At 39.3% G+C, this 13,171-nt stretch overlaps 1 long non-coding RNA gene across 2 annotated transcripts in view; it reads left to right on the top strand.

Moving 5' to 3' along the window:
* Window positions 1–11,942, top strand: part of LOC102556187 (uncharacterized) — a 72,295-nt gene extending 60,353 nt beyond the window's left edge. For both annotated transcript variants that reach the window (XR_005505780.2, XR_005505779.2), the window contains exon 5: window positions 8,024–11,942. This is a non-coding gene — a long non-coding RNA (uncharacterized LOC102556187). The remainder of the gene's footprint in view (window positions 1–8,023) is intronic.
* The last annotated feature ends 1,229 nt before the right edge of the window (window positions 11,943–13,171 follow it).

Genomic DNA, 13,171 nt, shown 5'->3' with positions numbered 1-13,171 from the left:
AATCTTCAGTAATGCCTTAATGAACTTCCAAAGGACTTTAATTTTGCTTTACTACATATATTATATGTATGCCTTAAGCATCTCATTCAGGTGTGAGTTCTTCAGGGTAGCATTCAGGAGGCTCCCGTGTCTTCCACACAGTGACTAAACCAGAGGGACACCACCTGCTTGGAAATTTTTTTCAGAATCTCTTGGCTAATAGCCCACAAGACATTGTTGCATCTCATATGAGCTCTTCTCTCAGGTAATAGGCACTGCTTTGAATGCTCTCCCAGCTCACTTTAACATTTTTGTTTATTTTGGTGAGTAAATTTTTATCTAAATTCCCATTTATTGGCATAGACTCTTCATAAGCTGCCTTTATCACATCGCAGCATCTTTAATTAAATCCTCATTTTATCCATAGTATAGATTATTCATGCATACTCTGCCTTTTATCTTGACCAATCTTCCTAGAAGTTTGTTAATTTTATTACTTTCTACAAAGTGCCAAATTTTGGCTTTTGTTTTTATCTTTTCTATTGTAGGTTGCTTTTCTGTTTTATTAATTTCTTCTCTTATCTTTATTATTTCTCTCTTCTACTTTCTTTGGTTTAATTTAATGTTCAATGTTCCCCACAATCTCCCCCCACCACCTTTCAGGACAGATGTTCTTTGCTCATTAACTCTCCGAGATTTTATTTTTCTAGTTTGAGCACTGGAAGTCATAGGTTTCTTGATCACTATTGTTCTAACAGCATTTCCCAATGGAGAGACTTCTGGCATCAGTACTTGGTTTTAGACATGTTTTAATATATAAAATATATTTCTTCATGTATGAGCAACTTAGAAGCCTGCCATTATATTTAAAATCATGAGGCCTTTTCCTAATTAACTTTTAGCCACTACTTCTTTTTTGCTTTATGTTGATAGTCTATAGAGTCATATCAAAGGCTTTGACATTTGCTGAGACTTTTTATTAATTTTTTCCTTGACAGTTTCACACATGCATACAGTCCGGTTTGATTACTCTCTCCTTTCTACTGTCTCTTATCTCTTTCTAATTTCTATCAACCTCTCACTCATCCCTATCAGACCCTTTCCAAGATATATAACTCTTGAGTTCATTTTGTGACCCACTTAGTTTACCCAGGGCTATCCATATGAGCGCTGAATTAAGACTGTTTATGCAAGCCTTGATGATGTTGCCAGTCAGTACATAACTGAAGACAGACTTCTACACACTACAAAAGGAAGCTTTCCTGACCATGGCTGAGAGCAGCGTCAAGCTATGAATATAAACATAAATATTGAGAAGGCAATTGGATGGAACTCTGTTTTAGTTAGGGTTTCTATTGCTATGATAAAACATCTTGACCAATAGTAATTTGGATGAGAAAGGGTTTATTTTATTTCATTCTTCTAGCTAACAGTGCATCACTGATGAAGGTCAGAGGAGGCACTTAAGGGAAGAACCTGGAGGCAGGAACTGAAGCAGGCACTGTATGGGGATGCTACTGACTGGCTTTCTTCTAATAGCTTGTTAAGCTTACTTTTATATATTTGGTTGTTAGCCTAGCCTTTAACGGCTGAGCCATCTCTCCAGCCCTAAGACTACTTTTATTACATACCGCAGGACCATCTGCTTAGGTATAGCCATACCCACAATGGGTGGGGTATTTCCATATCAATCCTGAGCATTCCCGACAAACTTGACCACAGGCTGTATTGTAGAGGTATTTCCTCAACTACTCTTTCTTCTCAGATATGCTTAGGTTTATGTCAATTTGACAAAATCAACTCGTACATTCTGTGACCTCTCAAGCTACAGAGTTTAGACTAAGGTTATGGTACAAGACATGAAATTTTCTCTGATGGAGGAAGGCTCACATTTAATCAGAAAGCCATTAGGTACCCCACAATAGCCATGCCACTATTGTACCAATGGGCACATCTTAGCTGGACACCCATCATTGTAGCACGCAGGGTCCAGTACTGAATCAAACCACTGATGTCCTTTGTCCCTCAGGCACTTCTACAGCACTTTCCTCAGTTGTGAAATCTTCTCAACAAGGAGGATGTTTTCTATGTAGCTTGAGATTAAATTCTGTGTCCTGAAGCCAAAGTGTTCATGTCCTCCGCAACATGATCTCACCATATCATTCCTTGGGTAGCCAAGGACAAAGACAATAATAACTTGTGTTGTTTCTGAAGCATCAATGTCCTCTCTGGCCAATAGCTCATAAGGAGGTATCCCATACCTTAGATTGTGATTTTCATTTCCTAACCCATGTCTTCTTGGAGTAACCTTGTCCAGCCATGTAAGGTAGTTTCATTTGAACTCTATTTTTCAGAGTTGTATATTGTGACATTTTGAGTTAAAATTTTACCCTTTATCATTACTCTCTCACCTGATATTTTTTTGTTATCATTAGTAGCTTCGGTATATAATTTCCCCTGATGCAACCAACTCATTAAAATGTACACTAGAAATGTACAAGTCAGTGATTTTTAAAAAATTGCATTCAATGTTTGGTAGTTCTCATTACTGTCTGAGTTTAGGACTTTTTTTTTCATCTCTATAAAACAAACCTGCACTCATTTGAATCTCTTTTTATTTCTCTCTCCTCCCAGATCCTGTTCTCCACCCATTTGTCATCTGCTTCCATAGATTTGTCTATTCTGGACAACTCACAGGGATGAGCGATACATGGCTTTTTATGACTGACCTCTTTTGGTTAGTATTGGTCACAGGATTTAGCCATGCTGTACTACTATGTACTGATGCTTCGATTCTATTTATGGCTAAGTTCACCTTTCTTACATTTTTATAAACGTGCTAAATCCAAATATAGTCTTAGTGATAACTTAATTTTAAAGTTCCATTCTTTTCTTGGATAAATTATGTCATATATTTTCTCTTTATGATAAACCACAACGTCTAGCCTTTTTGGTTGTTTACAGCAGGAAGTTCAGTGCGGCTTCCATGCTCAGTAACAGAGCAACTACACAGCGGCTCTTTTTCTTCTGAATTCACCCGATCCATCCATCCTTCCCTACCAGACCAAACCCTTCTCCAGGAAACTTGTCTTTCTAATTGTCTGGATCAGTGAGATCTCCCTCTTCTCCAATTCCTCCCATGGTATTTTCAGGCCTTATTCAGATGCTCTTCAGTGTAAATGACCTTCTATATTCAGTTACCAACCATTTTAGAGAGAAGCTCTGGGCAAGCATGGATGACCTCTTATATTTTGTTGTCTCTGTAGAAAGGCAGCCCAACTTTGCCTGGGGTGGTGTAGAGGATATAAAGAATTATTGAAATAATAAATGAACAGATTAAAAGAATTCTGTTTTCTTTACACAATGATTGGCTCTGCTGAGGCAAGTTTCATCTTTCTGGCTCCTAACCCCTGGATGAGGTGAGCTCAGACAAAGATGGCAATCCAGCCTGCCCTCAGTACCATCTCTAGGTCTGGCTTCTTGATCCTGTGGATATGGAAGGGGGCAAAGTGCAAGCTCTCCTTATTTACAGACTCCACGGGGTATGTAGGAGAATATTGAACAAATCATCCTTGCCAGCGCGGCCCCACTGATGCCGGAGACTCCGGAGGACTGGCAGGCATTTGTTGCAATTTTGATTTCCCAGGTTCATAGGGGGCTTAGAGATGTGTCTATCTTAAGCTCCTTATTGTCTTTCTGCATATTAAGTGTTGAAACCCGGGTCTCTATGGAACATATTCAAAAGGGAGATCAAGAGAGGAATTATAGCAGATCTAATGAAACCCTAATCTCCTTATTATTGCCACTTTAAAGGGAAAGCACTGACCAGATCCAATGGTGGACATTTCTCAAGGGACAGCTCATACCACCCAGGCAGAGCACAGAGACATAGGAGGCCCGGAGCTTACTTACCTCCCTTCTCTGTCTGAATCTACAAATCTTTACACAGTGCTGGGGACAGAGAACACTGAGGTTGAACACAAGGGGCTATGGGGACTCTGTGTTGAGGTAATGAGAAACGGCATGCCCAGATAGCAAAAGGCTCAGGAAGGACATTATCCCACCAATTTAGACAGGATCAGGCAGGCGGTAGAGAGTTATCCCCCATGGATCTTCCTGCTGTCCCAGGAATGAGCAGCTGCCCTCCCTCTTCCTCTCTTCCTCTTTGCAGCTGCTTCAGTGGTGTGTTGTATTACCACAACTTAGACGACCTACACCTCTCTCTCTTTTTTAAAAAAGAGATTAAATAGCTGAAACCCAAATGAAACCATAGCACTGTAGCCGGGCATTTAGTAGGAGAAGGGTTCATACAAACCAAATCTAATTTATAGTTGGCACTTGCAAAGGGTTGCACAGCTTTACACATAATAGAGGCTTAATGGGTATTTGTTGAATTTAATGATTTGAATCATTTGCAGCAAAACAAATTCCACTTTGTCTGAATTGCTCAGATAGGTTTCTCTCTCGCTCCATTTAGCGCAGCAGGCAGGTGAGATTTTCCACGTGCAGCCGAACCTGGATGAGGAGACCCTTGTCCATCCACGTACCATACCCTAAGCCACAGAGGCATGCGATAGCTCTGTTGAAATAGAGCTTGGCCAGGGTCCAAGTTTTTCTCATTCAGCCATTGTATAGTGCCATATGCGGGACTTGTCAATGAGAAATAACATTTATGATGAAGTAATACAAGAAGAGGGCTTCAATAAATGTCTACAGTGACAATAACATGTTATTCCTCTGTAATTTACTGAAGAGTGTTTGTGAAAGTCAGAGCTTGAGTCTCAGGGCTTCCTACAAAACCATCCGTTCCTCTTGAGGAAAGGCTTAGAAGCCCAGAAAGAAAGGTCCCAAGTGCGCATGAACCTGGTATCTTAAAGGAGTTTGATTCCTGACGGTGCGTATCTGCATGGAAACCATGACCACTATGGGGGTCTTACAGCTGTGAGGCAAGATTTTGGGGAACACACAATGAGGAGTAAGGCAGTATTGAAGGAAATGGTTGGCAAAATCTGCTGGCTGGACCGCTGAAGCAGATCAGTTGGTAAAGGTACTTGCTCCAAGTCTGACCACCTGAGTTCAGTAATTTGGACCCAGATTTTAGAAGGAGAGAACCAATTCCTGAAAGTTGTTCTATGACCTCTATGTGAGAGCCATGGCGAGTGGGCTTGCGCACGCGCGCATGCACATGTGTACACACAGAGCAAAATCCAGACAAGAAACCTTGTTGGCTTAAGAAACCGGTAATGTGTTGTTTCACCCAGTTTCCACCTGTTTTTCTTCTGCTGCTGAAAGGATACAAATTCTAATCTCTCCTGGTGGCAGGGAACACAGAGACCCAAGGAAGAACCTTTGTTACTGGGAGCTCTAGTGAAGGGAATGTGGAAAATGAATGCCCATGGGAGTTAGAGTACTGTGTGTGTTTATGAGAGAATATCTGAAAGAACAGCTTAGGTGTGAAGATACCCCCCACCCCGCGACTTACCAGCTGCTTTTAACACATAGGAAGGCTGCAAGGCATGGTTTCTGGTTCTCCACTAATAAATTTTCCTTTAGGCAAGCAGTAGAATCAAATCATTTTCAAGTCTACTATCTGCATCACAGAGATGTTAATCAAAGCACCGTTTGTCAAAATGCTTGTTAAAAATACTCATGATGGATGCCCACTCAAGACAGATTAAATCAGAGACTCTGGGAGAGAAAGGCGGGAGGGTTGTGAGAATCTGCATTTTTAACTAGCCTTCCAGTTGATCTTTATGTTAAAAACTTGACGACTAATGCCAGTGGATTGAAAACTTAGCTTCATGTGAGAAGCACCCAGAGAGCTTTGGTGGGAATCCGGCTCCATAGCCTCTGCTCCAGAGATTTCCATTTAGTTGGGCAGGCAGAGGCCTCGGGGATCAAGAAGTCTAAAATATCCCCCAGTAATCCAATGTGCTGCTAGGATTAAGAATCACTGGACCAGTATATATATATATAAAACTGAGAGAGGAAAGTGCCTGCAGAAAGGCATAGAGACAGCATCTCTATTGCTTATAGGTATACACATTTCTGATCTGATGGTTAGTAAGCAAATGAGGTGCATATAGAAAAACAGGCAATGACGTGACTCTTTGGTGATCTATTTACTGGCATAAATTATTAATTGTCAATGTAAAGATGCTTTATGTAAATGCGAAGAATCATCATATTCAGAGATGAGAAAGACTGATCTGTAGCTAGTTTGTAAATTAACTTATAGTTTTAATATACTTCCACATGAACACATACTATTCATTTAAAACATTGATGGAATTAATTCAAAGTTTACCTTGCAAGAGAAGACCATTTAAGACCATTTAGACAATGTTTAAAAAGACATAATCTGCGACTCCTAATATTTGTAAAAAATATACAAAAATAAAAGCCCAAAGCAATACCTTTTAAGAAGAAAAAGTCGTCAAAAGCAGAACAGGAAAACAAATGAAAAGTTAAAAAGAAAATTGCAGCATCAATAGCACACATCTAATTTCACAGTATTTTAGGTCCTTAGTAAAGTTAATTATTTGAGTATTAGAATCAAAACAATCGATTTACCTTTAGAAAATATAATAACATTAGATTTCTATATCTTACAACAAAATTAATTCTACTTTAATTAAACTCGGTTAAATGCTCTCTTGTCAATCAACATAAAATGTTGAGTTCTTTAGTATGCATATGTAAAGTTCATATGCTATTATTAAAAGAAATATAAATAACAAGGATATTAATTAAAAGGTTATATTTTTCATTTAAATACTGTATAAAGAGAAGAAAGTACAGAGAAGCTGTAGCAAGTTTTATCCTGTTCCATTCCACTATTAAGGATGAAAATTGCCATAACTCTTGAAAAGCACTTTGGAATTACATGTTTAGAATCTTAAGAATATGTGTGGTAAAGGTGTTTGCCATCAATCTTGAGGTCCTGAGTTCAATATTCGGGACCCACATGGTCGAGGAAAGATCCAGTTCTTGAAAGTCATCCTCTGACCTTCATTCTGTGTAAGGCATAGTACATATGCACACACACACACACACACACACACACACACACACACACACACACACACACACAGAAACTTTAAAATAATGTGTGTTTTGAATAAGACATTGAGGCATATACCCATAACCCAAGCTCTTGGAACATGGAGGGAGGAGGATTAGAAGTTCAAGGTCATTTTAGGCTACTTAGTCAGTTAGAGGATAGCCTGTGCTACATGACACCCTAACACCAAGAAACAAGCAAGCAAGCAAACAAAAATGTCATAAAGTGTCCAGAGGTTTTGATAACTAACTGTACTTCTCAGAACTTTTCATCCAGATATAACCAAAGAGGTGTATCATGTGTAGTGTTCAGTCAAGCATTATTTTTATGGTAGAAATTAGAAGCAGCATCAATGTTCATAAGAGGGAATTGCTTATATAAATGTCAGTTCAGTCCCATAACACAACTCTGTAAAACCTTAACAAACGGTTCTCTTCACAGAAAAACAATACAGGGAAAGTATGTGCTGTAAGTGAGACCACTAAAGTAAGTTTGTGTATCAGAGTTTGAGAAGATGTTTAAGCTTCTTCCGTGTTCCCTGCTCCATCAAGTCTGCACTGTTATTCGTGCACATGTGCATGTGAAGGGCAGCTATCCATGGAGGGCATTCTGTATTAATCACCATCTTGTTTCCTGAGACAGCATCTCTCACTGAGCACAAAGGTCACTCACTGGCTAAAGCTCCTTTGCTTTATCTCCAGTGTTGGGGTTACAGGAGCATGCTACCATGCCAAGTTTTCATGGGGATGGTGGAGAGCCAAACTCAAGTCTTTATGTTTGTGTGCTGGGTACTTATAGGCTAAGTCATATTCCAGGCCCAAGACTGAGTTTTGCTTTGTTCGAAATATGTTGGAAAGTAAAACAATGTTGTCTTGCTACAAGGTCTTGTTCAGCTGGGCATGACTCTTGCTTCTCTCCTGCCAGACATACAATGACACTATATAATGCTTACCTTTGTATTGTTTTCCTCTCAAAATCTAGGGCACGTGAGAAAACAGTCCTGAGAAGTGCAGAAGCTTCCTTGGGGTATGTGTTTTCCTCCTTTTTCTTCCAGTCCTTTGATCTCCTGTCACAAGCATGCCGTGTACCCACCTTTATTATATTGTAATATTAAGAGACAAGGTCCAGATTTGTGTTTGGGAAATAAAAAAGGTAGAATATTTTTTGCTGGCTAAAAAGTTTTCCTGACATGAGAATTCTTTCCTCTTGCTTACCAGACTCATAGATCATGGTTTGAGACCAAATAACAGTTAAAAGCATTATTATCTGGTAGAATATGTCCTCTCTGGGTACCAATTGTACCCGGAGACCTTTCACATTGCAGAGCCCTGGACAGGGTGGGCGGAATTTAAGTATTGATCCAATGGCATCCTAATCTCAGCACAACTTTTCTCTGTTTCATCTCTCCCTATCTCTCTAGGGTGATTTTATAAATGGACTATGGTTAGGCCACACACAAAAATAGAACTCTGATTCATGATCCAGGGAATGAGTCTAAGAAGACAAACCCTAACATCTATAGCAATCAGGTCCTAAAAGTCAGGACATGATCAATAACCATTTCCAGGTTGGAAGAAATTGGAGAAAGTGAAATTTCACCCTCCTACTAAGTAGTGCACTTCCCGCTTCTCCCAGACTGACACTATGCAATAGAGACACATGAGAACCTTGACTTATTATAACATTTTATCTTTCCTGCATGCCTTTGAGAGCCCATGAAAGATAAGTTATGGTGGCTTAGTGTCTTTATTAAGTAATATTTGTTTATTCTCATTTAAGTGGTTTCTACTTTCTCACATGCTCTGTGTATTTTTCTTTAGATATGATTATATACAGAAAAGTACTTGCCATAAAAGGAAAACAACCCAACGCATGTGTGTGAGTGCATGGGCGTGTATGTGTTCTGTTTCTATGGATAACCCTAACCACTGAAAATGTGATGCTCACAGGCTATCCATATATTCTATATACTATAGGAAATTCTATGTAACTGGTGGAATTTATTTTAAGACTTTTATTGGGCTAAACACCAGATCTGGTAAATGAAGAAAGGGGAGTTAGCTTCTTAAGCTAAGGGATGTTATTGACAGATACAGGGGAATAAAAAAGACTAAGAATGGAATGTGGTGGAGAAAGAGGAACTTAATAGGTTCTTTTCAAAATAGGTTGAGTTTCAAAGAACGGCAGGGTCACCAACAGCTCATTTAATGCCCTCAGAAGTGTTCTTGGGAAGGGAAAAACATCAGTAGGCTATAAAAACCTAATGAATTATAGAGAGGTTTGTTTTATGAAACAATTCCCTCCAGCTTGCGGAAACGACAGTTTTCTTAAGGAATGCCAGCAAATTTTAATAAAAAACAATTTTAGTTTATTTTGCCCAATAATTGTGGTCTGGAGCAGCCCACACTACTGGGAATGATGTGGGGTTGAAGTAAGCAGTCTTTTCTATATGGCTAATATTTTGCCACTGAAAGCGAGATGTAATTGTTATGCAAAACTATCCCAATTGCTGGTCTACCCTGAACTCAGTAGGTGACCCCTTCACTCTGCAACTCTCTGGCTTGTGCATCATCAGTTTCAATAGTGTACAGAGGGATTGCTCAAAAACGTTGACTGTCAAATGCGTCAACATGAACCAGGGTTAGAAAAACAGGATTAATGCAGCCTGCTTAATGAGTCTTCTCTGCTGAGTGACTCCTTGGCAAGAAGGCAAACGTCCAAGAGCCTTGAGAATGTAACTGGAGCAGTAAGAACAGGTCCACTGGTGGCGTCTCTCTCCAAGCTGTCTGATGCCCTGCCTTGCGCGGCAGTCCCTGCACACTGAATCGTTAACCTTTGGCACTGAATAGGGTTCAGCCCTTCAGAAGTGTCTTGATTATGAAAAATCTGCCAGCACTAATGGGGAACCTCTGACCCAGATGCCAGCCCAGCCTTCCAGCTCCTCAGCTGCTGTGAGTTTGATTGAAAAACGGGTCTCTGGTGTCAGGAACAAAGTAACTGGGAATTGGGCCACCTGTAATAGTTACACTTTTATGCAGACCATGAAGATTTTTCTTTTCTCTTTCTTTGCTGTCAAAGGACTGATTTCTTATATTGTCTGAACACAAAACATACAAATCACCATTGTCAACTGCCTTTTAACCATCTATTTCAGTTAGGGACCACTGCATACCAATTCCTGCTAGTTACATGATTCATTTGAGTGAGAGAGTCACAAGGACACATGCACACACACACACACACACACACACACACACACACACACACACACGCATGCAAAGATATGCACACACACATATTGATTTCAAGTCTTACAAGTCATATGCCTACTGCTTAGTGTCAGATACAAAGGCTGACAGAGTGGACTTGAGCAGCATGGAAGGCTTTGTAGACAAGAGAGAAAAGGGCCTGGAAGGTGAATAGGATAAACTCAGAAAATAAAGTGAGGATCTTTAAAGCTGAGGAAAAATGCCTGGCCTGTGGTTTAAGCCAGAATGCCCACTAGAGACAGATTGTCTCTGCATCACTAGGATTATGGGTTCCCCAGAGGCAAGTGTATTTGAGTGTGCAAACTCCAGATGATGGCACTGCTTTGGGACATTTTAAGACTCCTGGAACATGGGATCTAGCTGGCAAACATGGGCTAGTAGGAGTGGCCTTTGTAGATTACAGCCCAGACCTGCTCTTAGTCCTGTTCTTTGCTTTGTGTTTCATGAAGATGTGAGCAAGTTTTGTCATAAAGTCTTTGCTCCCTAGAAAAAGTCACCATAGCTGAAATAGTGAGACAAAACAAGTCTCTCTCTACTTAGGTTATTTCTATTAGGTACTTCATCACAGTGCTGGAAAAAAAAGTACTACTATATCTAGTAATTAGTATATGGTGCAAAATAAGGCTGATTAAACATCACCATACTTGTTGTGAATTTACAGGGTGGTGATTCAGATTGCCCTGAACTGTAGAGAAAATTTTAATCTAGCATCATGAATGCTATGATCACTTCCAAAGACCTTTATGTATGTATGATCTGTATGATCTGATAGGAGTGCAACACGCCTTTAACACTGTTAGTACACACGTTTAGTCCCAAGTAATAACATCTAATTGAGTGGTAGGTAAAACAGTGAATCAGAGAAAGATTTGACAGAATGACTTAGAGATAGGAAATCAGGAGAAAAGCTATTTAAGAGCAGTACAGGGAGAGTGAAGGCAGTCCAGTTTGGTCAACTGAGAGTCAGTGCGGTGAGTGCCCTGCAGATGAGTTCCTTTGTGAGTTCATGCAATTAATGAAGGGCAGCAGAGGCAGCTGAAGCCAGAGAATGGGAAGGAGCCAGAGGACTGGACCAGATTGCCAGAGTTGGTTTGAGGTCAGGTGAGAAGCCAAGAGAGGCCAAGTTGAATCAGTTGGCTTAGAGAGGAGTTTGAGTCAGAACAGTTGAATTGAACCAGCCAGCCAGAGTTCAGAAAGAGACAGGCGAGCTTATTCAGCAGTTAGCCCTTGACATGATAATTATATCAGGCGAGTAAAAGTTACTTTTACACTGAACTATTTAAACCCACGCCACCACTAGTTAGAAAAGACTCAACAACGAAATCTTTAAGAACTCTCCTAACACATTTTTATAGCTTGGAATTTGTCAACTTCTTGTCATAGGGAAAGATGATCACTGTAGTTTTCTCCTGAGTAAAGCCAAGATTAAAGTTTGAGCAAAGCTAACTCATCAGGAGGATTTCTTAGCCCCACTCAGTATACAGAAGTGACAAAGACACACACACATCCCCATTCTTGCCTAGCTTACTTCCTAGTTCAAATGATTGAGAGAAACCAGTATTTAAACAGAATTCATAAATAATTTATGCACTATGTTAACATGGGATGTGTTATACAGGAAATGCAATGTATACTAGTTAATGGAGTAAATATTGTAAGTTATTGAGATTCAACTCTTTTCACTGGTGAGGCTTAAGTTCTTACCACACAATCTTCTCTCTCTCTCTCTCTCTCTCTCTCTCTATATATATATATATATATATATATATATATATATATATATATATATATATCATTGCTATCCAGAGCATTTTATGACTCCATTCTCTCCAAAGAACCCCTTAACATTGAGTAGCTATTAACAAAGTCTCCAGTCTCTTAACTTGTAGAAACCACTAACCATAGTTGTGCATACTTTGTGAATATTGTGATTAATGAAACAACATAGCATATAACCTGCTGTAGTTGATTTTTCCACTTTAATATGTCTTTTCAAGGTTATATCATAACCTTTAACAGATGTATAATGGTCAACATTTTGTTTACCCTTTCATCAACTGAATAACATACAAACAGTTATTCCTTTTGGCTACTTTGAATAAGGCTTCTAAATCATATCTCACATGGTCATTTATGTTCTGTCTTCTTGGGTTCATGGAAAGGAGTGAAGATGTGGTACTGGCAAAACAAGAGGGAAGAGGTAACCCATATTTTATTTGTGCATTTAGGTATAAAAGTATTTTCCAAAATTATTTCCATTTTTTTGTTTGTTTTTCACATTCTCATCAACATCTGTTATGGTCCACTTTGGTTGTGGTAGTCATCCTAATAATATATTCAGGTGCTATTGTAAATGAGATAGTTTCTTTAATTTTATTTTCAGACCATTAATTGTGTAGAAGTAAAATTGAACTCGCTTGTTCTCTTAAAGATTTCTTTGGACTTCATCAGTTTTGAGTCTGCGTAACCACCAACACAATGTGAACATAAGTGGAAATTTTAAATGTCCGTCTTAATTATTTTTTCCTGTTTGTGTGACAAGATATCATGACTAAAGGACCATAAGGGAAGATTTATTTTGGCTCATAGTTTGGGGTACAGTCCATTATGAAAGGAAAGTTAAAGTAGCAGGGGTTTGAAGGCATCGGACATGTTGAATCTATAGTCAGGAAGGAGAAAGCAGTTAATTTCTGTTTTCACTCTACATTCTCCATTTTATATGGTACAGAATCCTGTCTCAAGGAGTCACCCACAGTGATCAAGTCTTCCAAGTTAAAGTAACCTTATCAAGATAATCCCTTACAGGCACAACTGGGGGTGATTCTTAAATCTCATCAAGGTAATCATTGAGATTTGTCAC

This window comes from Rattus norvegicus, chromosome 6, assembly GCF_036323735.1.
Source record: "Rattus norvegicus strain BN/NHsdMcwi chromosome 6, GRCr8, whole genome shotgun sequence".
Taxonomy (NCBI): Eukaryota; Metazoa; Chordata; class Mammalia; order Rodentia; family Muridae; genus Rattus; species Rattus norvegicus.
The sequence above is the reverse complement of the archived record's forward strand: the minus strand, read 5'-3'. Positions and strand labels throughout refer to the sequence as shown.